The 11,704-nt window shown below is 38.9% G+C and overlaps 2 long non-coding RNA genes across 2 annotated transcripts in view; both read right to left on the bottom strand.

Annotated features, from left to right (window-relative positions):
• LOC147867712 (uncharacterized) overlaps positions 1 to 11,704 on the bottom strand; it is a 110,100-nt gene that overhangs the window by 60,687 nt on the left and 37,709 nt on the right. The gene's annotated exons all lie outside the window — the stretch shown is intronic.
• On the bottom strand, positions 30 to 686 carry LOC147867713 (uncharacterized). Its single transcript, XR_015532406.1, has 3 exons — positions 526 to 686; positions 242 to 344; positions 30 to 156 (listed from the first exon to the last, which is right to left on the bottom strand). It is a non-coding gene; the product is annotated as an uncharacterized LOC147867713 (long non-coding RNA).

Raw genomic sequence — 11,704 nt, 5'->3', positions numbered from 1 at the left:
TGCATAGTAGCACAACAACATTGTCTGAGCTACTTACTAAGATCCGCCATGAAGACATTCGATGACAAAAGAAGAATAATGCTCAACCGATCGCAATGGCAATCTCCATCAATCGATTCCAAAGGGGTCATCCAGCAAACCAACAAAGGTACAGACCTGAAAAAGTAAGAAAATAATGAATCTAATAATAACAAAACATACATCAAGAGTGAAGCACAAAAATACTATGGGAACAACTCACGACAAAATGGAAGCTTTAGAATCATTTGTAGATATTGCAAGAAGGAAGAACATATTGATCGAGTATGTCGCCTCAAGCAAGAAGAGAAGAACTCCAACCGACCCTAGGCACATAATGTGGTTATCCAACAAGAAGATGATAGAAATCCAAAATACTCTTTTGAAGAAGCATCTGAACAAAATGGAGACCCTGATGAAGAAGAGTACATTCCAACATATAATGCAAACACATGTGAAGAAAATAAAGATGATAGCACCTGGTTCTTGGATACTGGGGCTACTCACCATCTAACATATCGAAAAGATTGGTTGGACAACTATCAAGAGCTCCCAATACCATTGAAGGTCACCTTCGGAGACAAAGGTCAAAAAGTGGCAGTTGGGAAAGGTAATATCAAATTAAGACTCATTAGTAATCATGTTGTACAAATTTCAGATATATACTTTGTACCTGGATTTGCAAAACATCTAGTATCTGTGGGACAAGCTACTGCAAAAGGAATGACAGTCCAATTCAGCAAACAACAAGCTACCCTATACATCCAAGATGATCAACATGAGAAAAAAATTGTATGTCCAAAACAAGGGCAACTATATCCTGTCAAAGCTGTCATGGACACACCAAGCGCGGACTAAGACAGAGCACGGATGATGAGGCTATGACAGACCAATGACGGAATGACACAAGAGCATAAAGATAGAGATGAAGATTAAGGAGAGAAGATGGGCGAAATGAGAACACTAGATTGATATGTCCATGACTGGCGTTGTTCACTTTGAATTCCTTCAAGGTGAACTCAACTATTTATACTAAGTGGCATGCATACCTGTGCACTCATGTGATACAATACGGCATGTAGGCAGTAGGTACGCATGCATGTGCCAAGTGTTAATAATACGAGGGAGAAATTATGCACATAATGCTAGCTAAAACCTACAATGAGGAAGTATATACATGATTATATGCTAGATGTGTGGTTAACACATAACACTCAATTATAACATGGTCATGTCAAGAGTTCGATTCTTGACATTATCCCCCCTCCAACGATGCCTTCCCAAATCGTTTGTCGGCTTTAGGGGATATTGTTGATGAAAATCTTAGATCACCTCCAAAGTATTCTGTAAATCCTAGACAAGGAGTAACCCTTCCACAAGACGGGGTATTTAACACCAACGGGCATGAGCAACCATGTGTGGTCCTCGCCTAGAACTGGAATACAAATATTAACGGGTGTGAGCGACCATGTGCGGTCCTCACGGGGAGCATGAACACCAAGGGGCATGAGTAACCATGTGGGATCCTTGCCGAGAACTGGAATGGTCCTCGCAAAGAGTTGAAACACGAACACCAATGAGTGTGAGCAACCATGTTGTCCTCACTGAGAAATGGAACGCGAACGAGTGAGTGACCATGTGGCCCTCACTAGGAACAAGAACACGAATGGGAGTAATCGACCATGTGTGGTCCTCACTAGGAATTGGAACATGGACAACAACGGGCATGAGCGACCATGTTGGTCCTCACCAAGACCTGGAACACGAACAATAGTTGGAGTGAGCGACTGTGTGCGGTCCTAACCGGAGATTGGAACACGAACGGGAGTAAGCGACCATGCGGCCCTCACCGGGAACAGAAACACGAACGAGAGTGAGCAGCCATGTGCAGCCCTCTCCGGGAACAGGAACACGAACGGGCGTGAGTGACCATGTGGCCCTCACTGGGAACTAGAACACGAACACCAATGGGAGTGAGCGGCCTTGTGCGGCCCTTACAGGGAACTGGAACATGAACACCTACGAGAGTGAGCGGCCTTGTGCAGCCCTCACCGGGAACTAGAAAACAAATACGAACGGGAAAGAAACTAAAAAATAGAGACAATGATGAGGAGAAACTAAAAGCCAATGAAAATGATAAGAAGAAACTAGGAGATAGAAATGGCGAGGAACATAGGAAATGAAGCGATGTTGATGATGATACGGTGACGATGGTAACTCTAGAAGCAAGGGCGATGACGGAGACGGGTGATGCTTCTAGTTGGAAGGTGAACAAACTGTCATGGACACACCAAGCGTGGACTAAGACGGAGCACGGATGATGAGACTATGACGGAGCAATGACGGAATTACACAAGAGCATAAAGATAGAGATGAAGATCGAGGAGAGAGGATGGGCGAAACGAAAACACTAGATTGATATGTCCATGACTGGCGTTGTTCACCTTGAATTCCTTCAAGGTGAACTCAACTATTTATACTAAGTGGCATGCATACCTGTTGCACGCATGTGATACAATAGAGCATGTAGGCAGTAGGTACACATGCATGTGGCAAGTGTTAATAATACAAGGGAGAAATTATGCACATAATGCTAGCTAAAACCTACAATGAGGAAGTATATACATGATTATATGCTAGATGTGTGGTTAACACATAACACTCGATTAAAACATGGTCATGTCAAGAGTTTGATTCTTGACAAAGGAAAATCTAGGAGAAGCATTAGCTGTTGAAGTACATCAAGGAGGAGTAGACAATGTGTTCCCCACCTATCTATGGCATTGCCGGTTCTGTCATCTACATACACCAACACTCAAGTCATGTCAAAATCAGAACCTAGTAAGAGGTTTACATTCCACAATCTTTAAATCTATTGATATTTGAGAAGGTTGCATGTATGGGAAAATGGCTCAAAAATCATTCCCACTAAGTAACTCAAAGACAAAGAAACTACTCCAACTTGTTCACATGGATGTATGTGAACCAATAACTCCCAACTCACTCTCCGGAGCAAGGTACTTTATAGCATTTATTGATAACACTTTGCAATTTACAATGGTTAACTTTCTTAAACAAAAGGGAAATGCATTCAAAGCATTTTGTGCATATAAGAGCTTTGTTGAAAATCAAACACAACTTAAAGTTAAAGTAATAAGAAGTGACAATGATGGAGAGTTTGTTTCACAAGAATGGGAAGCCTTTAACGAAAAAAATGGTATATTTCATCAAAAGTCAACTGTCTACACACCTCAACAAAATGGGATAGCTAAGAGAAAAAATCACACCTTATTAAATGTTGTTAGGAGTATGTTGAAGATGAGTGGAATGGCCTCGAGATTCTGGGAAGAAGCAGTCGCCACGTCTTGTTACCTACAAAACAAAACTCCTGGGTCGAAGCATGCTACGGTGTACCAACTTTTGGCCAAAAATTTAGTACTAAATCGAAGAAGAAAATAAACATTAAAAATTGTAAATAAATTTCAAAAAACAAAAAACAAATTCATTACGTCACACTCGAATGCACAAAGATATTATACGTCACACTCGAAATGTCCCTAGGCCATATTTAATACATTAATTGTTGCCCCAGTCTCCTAGGTAGAGTTGTACGAAAGCACACCTGGAGAAGGTATCCATTGTGATAGTTGGTCAGTCTCAGTATCTCTCTCTCTCTCTCTCTGGTATGGGTAGTCGAATGTGTCAATTGGTATGTCTCTCTCTCTCACTCTCTCTCTCTCTCTCTCTCTCCTGTCTCGAAGTTGTCAGACAGACAGTGGCAGAAAGTTAAAGAAAGACGACATATCTATTACAGGTCTATCTCTCTCTTTCTCTCTCTCACTCCACCTTCGAAGTTCTGTTTCTTTCTTTCTTTCTGTTTCTCTCTCTCACTCCACCTTCGATTCTCTGTTTCCCCGCGTAGTTGTTCTTGTGTTCCCCTCTGTGCCAGGTTCGATCTCTGAACTCTGTATACGCAGAGATTTTTGTTTCCCCTGCTCGTTGTCTGTGTTGTTGATTTTCCTTCCTTGTGTATGCTTGTTTGTCTCCTCTGTCTATGCTCGTTTGTCTCCTCTGCAGCAGCCTCGTCAACAACCTCTTGCATATAGGTGATTTTGAAGGCTTGGTGTGCTCCCAAGGTGTCAAAATTAACACGGTGTGGTACCTCTGCAAGTTGTACGACCTCCAGGTATTCTCTTTGTTGCATGCCGAACTGGTATGTTTTCTTTTTCTGAATGTTTCCTATCTGTCTGTTTTTTATTTGCATGTGTATGGCCATTTTTAGGGTTTGATTATTCATAGTCTATGTGTTGCATGCCCAACTGGTATGTTTTTGTTTTCTCTGTGTTTCTGTGTTTCTTTTAAAAATGTATGACAATATTTTGATCGAGGTGGTTGTGTGTTAGACATGTTTGTACATGCAACGTAAATGGAGTTGGCTATGATGAGTTGCTATGTTTTCGTTTTGTTCTTGTTTCCTGTCCATCTGTTTTATTTTGTGTGAGTTTGACATGAATGAGTGTTTTTCCGACTATTTTGGGTTTTTGCGTGTTTGACATGGCTTGTACATGCGATGTGATGGAGTTGGCTATGATGATTTACAATGTTTTCTTTTTCTTTGACTTTTGTATCCGTCTGTTTTTATTGTCTGTGTGTTTGACATGGATGAGTTTTTTTCCGACTATTTAGGGTTATTGTGTGTTTGACATGGTTTGTACATGCAATGTGATGATTTGCTATGTGTTGATGGTAATTGCTTGAGTTTTCTTCTAGTACATGCATATTCATTCCCTGAGAATTGTGTTGACTAGGACAATGACAAGAAGGACACCCATAAAGAAGACATTGATGAAAGAGAAAGTGAAGACACCAGTGAAGGAAGGAAGAAGGACACCCATGAAAGAAAGCAAGAAGACACCCACAAGAGAAAGGGTGATGAATTCATCAACATAGAGAAAGAAGATGTACCACTCCATCAGTCGAGACACACCTCTTGGATGGAATTATTTCCTTCGAGCACGACCTGACGTTTATCCAGAGCTGAGAGAGTGGTTGTTAAAAACCTGGGGGTCAGCACATCCCGACACAAGGCGAGGATTCCACATAAGTGGTTTGAAGAGGGAATACATGAATTTATTGAAGACGAGATACGAACATGTTTATGATACAAATCAAATCACTAACAATGAGGTGGGTACTGTTTTTGCACGTGCTTTTGCATGTGAAGTTCAAGGTGGCATTGACGTAAATTGGGAAGATTTTAATCGGCACCGGTCAGAACATTACAAAGGGTCCTCCAGTACCAACACTGGCTTGAAGTCATCTGGAACCTCTCATGTGGATATTCTAGTTATAACACCTATCCACCAAGTTCTAGAGGCAAAGGTACGGGCCACAATGACTGAAAAGCATGAACAGATGATGGCCGGTTGCATAGCTTCTATGAGCTCAAGAATACAAACACTACTTGCTGATTTGGAAGTAGTTAAATCAGCTGAGATACAGGCAGAAAAGAAATTTTCTTCAATAAAAACTACATATGAATGGATTGCATCGACAATCCAAAATTCAGAAAGTGAGGTGTTGAAAGAGGAGTTGAAGAAAGAGCTGAACAATATGGGCACTCAATTAGGTTCACAGATGAGAGACCTTGATACTTGCAGGAATGCACATGAAGAAATAGATAATAAGTTGTCAGCCTTAAAGTTGCATTCTGAGAACCTTGCATGCTTGATGCAGGATTTAAAACAAAATGGTTTTGATACTTTGTGTCCATCTGTAATTGAGCACCCAAGTGGTATAGAAAGTACCATTATTAGTATAGCTATATCACGGTATTGGCTTTAAAAGTTATTTATTTCTACTTCTCTGGTATAAATAAGTGAGCAACTAATATATTATAACTTGTGTTTGCAATCTTCCAGGTGTATATTTTGTGGCCTCGGATTCAAGCTGGAGGCTATGGATGTTGTGATTACACCATGCTTGCACACATATCATGTGCTATGTGCTAAGTATCATTTTGAGAAAGAGAATACATGTATGGACTATAAAACTACAATTGCGGCTGAGTGGTACTATGCTTGGGGTTTAAAAGTACACGCGTATGGTATGTGGCTCTACTATTCTATTGTTTGTATTATATGATGTCAATTAACATTTGAACTAGAACTAGTGTATGCCACAATTCATACTTCAAATTTAGTGTAATCTCTAACAACTATTATGTGGAACCCTAATTATGTGGGTTAGTATTGGCAGTACTCTTAATATATAATTGGTATGTGTAGTTGAAGGGATATTTTCCAGAATTAGTAGTACTAAAAGGGAACCAGGTACAACATCGTCCAATCTATATTGCAACTTGCCTAGTATTAGTTTAGTAAACACTATACTTATAGTACACTGTTGACTGTTAGTATTGTTTGTGTAACTTGGGAATTAGTACTAGTAATGTAATTTGGGAACAAGGTGTATAGTAAATTGCTGAATAATAGTACAATTATTGTAATTTGGAAATGAGGTGTGTCAAACACATATCACGTTTAGTACTAATACTGTTCAAGATTAATACTATTGGTGTAATTAGTACAAGTTATGTAACTAGGTGTGTAGAACACATATCATGTTTAGTATTACTTGTGTGCAAAATACCAATCTACATTTGTTGGATTAGTACTTAGTAAGTACTACATGGTTCATGATTAGTACTAGTTCTGTACTTTGTGAACTAAGTTACTAGTACATTGCTCATGATTAATACTAGTTTTGTAATTTGGGAACTGAGTAGTACCTTGTTCCTTATTAGTACTAGTTTTGTACCTTATTAGTACTAGATCAGTAATCTAGAAAATAAGTGAGTAGTACATTTTGTAGGATTAGTACTAATTGTGTAATTTGACTAAGTCAGTGGTACATTGTTGAGTAGTACATTGTTCAGGATTAGTACTAATTGTGTAATTTGACTAAGTCAGTGGTACATTGTTCGGGATTAGTACTCCTTGTGTAATTTGCTAACTAAGTGAGTAGTATATTGTGCATGATTAGTACTACTTGTGTAAATTGGGAACTAAGTGAGCATTACATTGTTCGGGATTAGTACTCCTTATGTAATTTGGTAACTAAGTGAGTAGTATATTGTGCATGATTAGTACTACTTGTGTAAATTGGGAACTAAGTGAGCAGTATATTGTTCGGGATTAGTACTCCTTGTGTAATTTGCTAACTAAGTGAGTAGTATATTGTGCATGATTAGTACTACTTGTGTAAATTGGGAACTAAGTGAGCAGTACATTGTTCGGGATTAGTACTCCTTGTGTAATTTGCTAACTAAGTGAGTAGTATATTGTGCATGATTAGTACTACTTGTGTAAATTGGGAACTAAGTGAGCAGTACATTGTTCGGGATTAGTACTCCTTGTGTAATTTGCTAACTAAGTGAGTAGTATATTGTGCATGATTAGTACTACTTGTGTAAATTGGGAACTAAGTGAGCATTACATTGTTCGGGATTAGTACTCCTTGTGTAATTTGGTAACTAAGTGAGTAGTATATTGTGCATGATTAGTACTACTTGTGTAAATTGGGAACTAAGTGAGCAGTACATTGTTCGGGATTAGTACTAGTTCAGTGATTTAGGAAATAAGTGAGTAGTACATTGTTGAAGATTAGTACTACTTATTAATTTGACTAAGTCAGTGGTACATTTTTCGGGATTAGTACTTGTGTAATTTGGTAACTAAGTGAGTAGTATATTGTGCATGATTAGTACTACTTGTGTATATTGTGCATGATTAGTACTAATCGTGTAAATTGGGAACTAAGTGAGCAGTACAGTGTTCCTTATTAGTACTAGTTCAGTAATTTAGGAACTATGTGAGTAGTACATTGTTCATGATTGGTACATTGTGTAAAATGGGAAGCAGCTCTTGTGACCTACATTATATATTTTAGATGATGGTACTAACATTCAAGGTTTTTTTGTTTCTTGCAATGAATGTTGTAGTGTCAAGCAACTCCACGCCAGGGAAGGTAATGGAATAACCAGCCCCTGTGCCTAAACCCTCAATATCTGCTGCACATTCCAAGGTTCAGGGACCATCATTACCAATAACCTATGATTTTTATGATGAGGATGAATGTATGAGAAGGGCCATTGGAGCAGTGGAACATATGCTTCTACAAACAAATTCCCCAAGCTCCGGTCAACATCAAGAAATAGAGCCCAGTAAGAAGAGAAATGCAGTTTCTTTACAAATAGAGCCCAGTAAGAAGAGAAATGCTGCAAGAATGTTGTATGGAAACGGCAAGAAAGGCAAAGTTGAATGCAATGGTGAGTCATATAAGTTCTCACCTGTCTGGAGCATTGTCAACCTAATCCATTGTCTAATACCATGTACTTGTGTTACTAGCTGATGATGAAATGATATTTGGTGACGGAGATACGAGTCCAAAACCTGATCATGAAGACGAATTTATCACACTCCCAGGTACACGTCAAAAGCAAGACTTTGAAAACAATGATTTAGCTCATAACAACCCTATTTTTGTTGTTATTATAGATCATAACAACACTGTTGAGCACCTAGATGTTGTGGAGAAGATGACCGAGCCCACCACTTGCAATGGGGTATCTACGGCTGTACAGTATGATAATGTAACATTAGGTAAAAATGTGGCCCTAAACCCTATGTTCATTGTTTGCAAACTTTTGAGTATGTGAGTTGATACCAATATTCTTTGGAATCCCATTAATTAGGTTTACAAGAGCAGTCTGATTCCCAACTGCAATCAAATGAATCGGGAACTTCATGGAGCACAAGTGCAGAGTCAGATTCCCATTAGAGTCAGAATCAAATTAACCTTTGCAAGGAGGCGGACTCTGGAAGAACATCTTCCACACATGAGGATTGTGAGAAAAACGAAGCATTCATATGTGAAGAGCAGCTGGCATGTACAAACAACACTATGTCTAAAGAAGCCTATGAGTGTGGAAAGAATATGGCAAGTACTGAAGAGAAGATTGAAGCCCATGAAGAGTGTGGAAAGAATATGGCAAGTACTGAAGAGAAGACTGATTGTACTGATAATGTGGCAAGTGCTGAAGAGAAGACTGATTGTACTGATAATGTGCTAGTACTGTCTAAAGATTCCCATGAGGATCATGGAAAGAACATTGCTAGTAATGAAGAGGATCGTGGAAAGAACATCGCTTTCCCTGAAGATAAGCCTGATTGTACAGAATCCCATGAGGAGTGTAGAGCGAACAACGTTACTAATGAAGGTGGGCCTGATTGTACTCAGAGCGAACAACGTTGTCTTAAGAATGAGGTGACATCCACCGTACAAGAGGAGTTGACCATGACTATTGCCACGGTCCACATACAGGAGTCTAATAAGAACGAGTGTATAGGCATCGGTGATGATGATAGGGAAATAAAGATCGCTAGGAGTACAAGCATTCAGGAGATGAGTGATAATTTGTCTATCGACAGCACCTTTGTGGATTTGTGTACAAGCATTGCAGTTGCAGAAAACATAGTTGCTCTCTCAAGCTTGCCACCAGTACAAGGTGCCCGCGCATCCACGCCTGTCTCTGATGCCTCTGATGATGAAGTGCCACTTAGTCAGCTCATACCTAAAGGCTTTAAGATAAAGAAGAATGTAAAATCAGAAAAATCTGGCACCAACAAGCGCATTACAAGATCGGCCAAGTTACCCTCTAGTGCCTGATTGTCTTTCGATTGTACTTGAACTTTAGTTGTTAGTGATGTCTGAAATTGAACTATTTGGATACCAAAATACTGTTTCAATTGCCAATGTAAAAAATCCAGTTCATGAATCTGAAATAGTTATACCAGTGTGAAATCAAGTTCATGTTTAAGGATTGCTTCTATATTTTGCTCGTCAACATATATCAAAAACAATGGGAATATACTTTTTGATCTAAGTATTCTTATTTTACAACGTTTTGTTTCTTTTTTGAGATCATCTCCTAATCCTCGCAAAGTCTTTCAGTCTATTGTAGATAAAATGCTTGAAAGTCTTCTTAGCCAGAATGTGTGCAAATTGGAGGGTAACCAGAATGTGTGCAAATTGTTGAAGCAATGTGGGCCATATTTTGATGATATCATCCCAAAGGATGAACCATCCACTAACAGTAGTAAGGAAACACTTACCTTTTTGAGCTATCACAAATTATTGTTTCAGAAGTTGGATTATTTTGTTAAGGAAAGGAAGGTCTGTAATTTAAAATCCATAGCCTGGATATTCAGGACTTATATACAAGAAGTTAAAACTCAGATGGCTTCACAAGACATATCATGAAACAAAAAAGGATTCTGAGAGAATAATTTTCATTGTTGTCTTCACAGAATTCATCGCCCCCTTTGAAGAATGAACTTACAGTAGAAAATCTTACAATATTAAAGTCTTTAATGAATTCAACTAACAATCTTCTCTTGGTAGCAAAAGAAGAGCAGATTTATGTGCCAACAGAGGACACACCAACTCTTATGAATCTAGACTTTATCAAGAAGATATACAATATTTTTACTCATTTTAACATGGCTCTGCAAAACTTCTATGCTCAAATAACATCAGGAAACATGAGCAATATCGACAATGAAGAAATCCAAGTCCTGTTGACAACAACTAATATATTATGAAAGATAAGTACAAGTGGTTGAGAGGCATAAACACTTTAGAAGAAAGACGAAATATATCAATTCATTTGTCAATCATCAAAATTAATAGTGAACTCCAAGTGGATGTTTTGCAGTTTTCTGGTACAATGTATTGATAGGGTGACTTTCAAGCATTAAATAGAGAGACCTCCCCTCATATGTGCTCATGAACCTCTTGGGGGACCTTGTAGACAGTGTTGTATCCCTTAACCTTGTGCTTTGCTTGAGTCATATTGAATTTGATCGCAAGAATGGCATCGGCGTAGATTATTGCAATGGATGCTTCTTTTAGTAATGCATATGTGTTCTTGCACTGCGGCAACTTTGCATAATAGTTTCCATACACGACAAACTGACCAACGTTGAAATTGTTGCCCCAACCATCCCTCACCACTTCTTTCAATAATGTCTTTCCTTGCTTGCACACCACAATGTAGTAGTCTTCTAAATCTTCATTCTGAGGAGATTTGAGCACTGCAAAATGATCTCCAACTTCCAATAAAACTGCCAAGTCTTGATTTTGGTTGTAGTATACAATATCGTTTGAATGCACATCCTCTTCAATATCATCTTGTCGTTCAGGCTCAAGCTTCTGCAGCTTCCAGGGCTCCACGATTGATAGGTTGATGCATTTATCCCAAGCTTCATCTAGACACATGGAACAAAAGCATGATAAACTACGGAGTAACAATTGTGTTGTGTCCTTGCGGCTAAACCCTAACACACAATGGGTGCTGCGTGTGCCTTTCACGGTTTTACAACCACATGATTTAGTTCTATCGACCTCATCAGCGCGAACTTCAACAAACAATCTGTTCTTACCATCATTTGACATCTTCCATGTTAGCCACTGCACAACATCATGTGCATTTTGTAACTTAGCACCATTATTATCCAACTGCTCACTTGTAAGGGCACGTTTGATCACAGCCCCCGCGCCATCATGCTCTCCTTTTCCATGTCCAGACCCGAAGTAATTCCATTGCATACGAATATTGAATAAG

The sequence above is a fragment of the Azolla caroliniana genome, unplaced genomic scaffold, assembly GCF_043228905.1.
Source record: "Azolla caroliniana isolate FFs.n. ecotype wild unplaced genomic scaffold, voAzoCaro1.0.p SCAF_2, whole genome shotgun sequence".
Taxonomy (NCBI): Eukaryota; Viridiplantae; Streptophyta; class Polypodiopsida; order Salviniales; family Salviniaceae; genus Azolla; species Azolla caroliniana.
The sequence above is the reverse complement of the archived record's forward strand: the minus strand, read 5'-3'. Positions and strand labels throughout refer to the sequence as shown.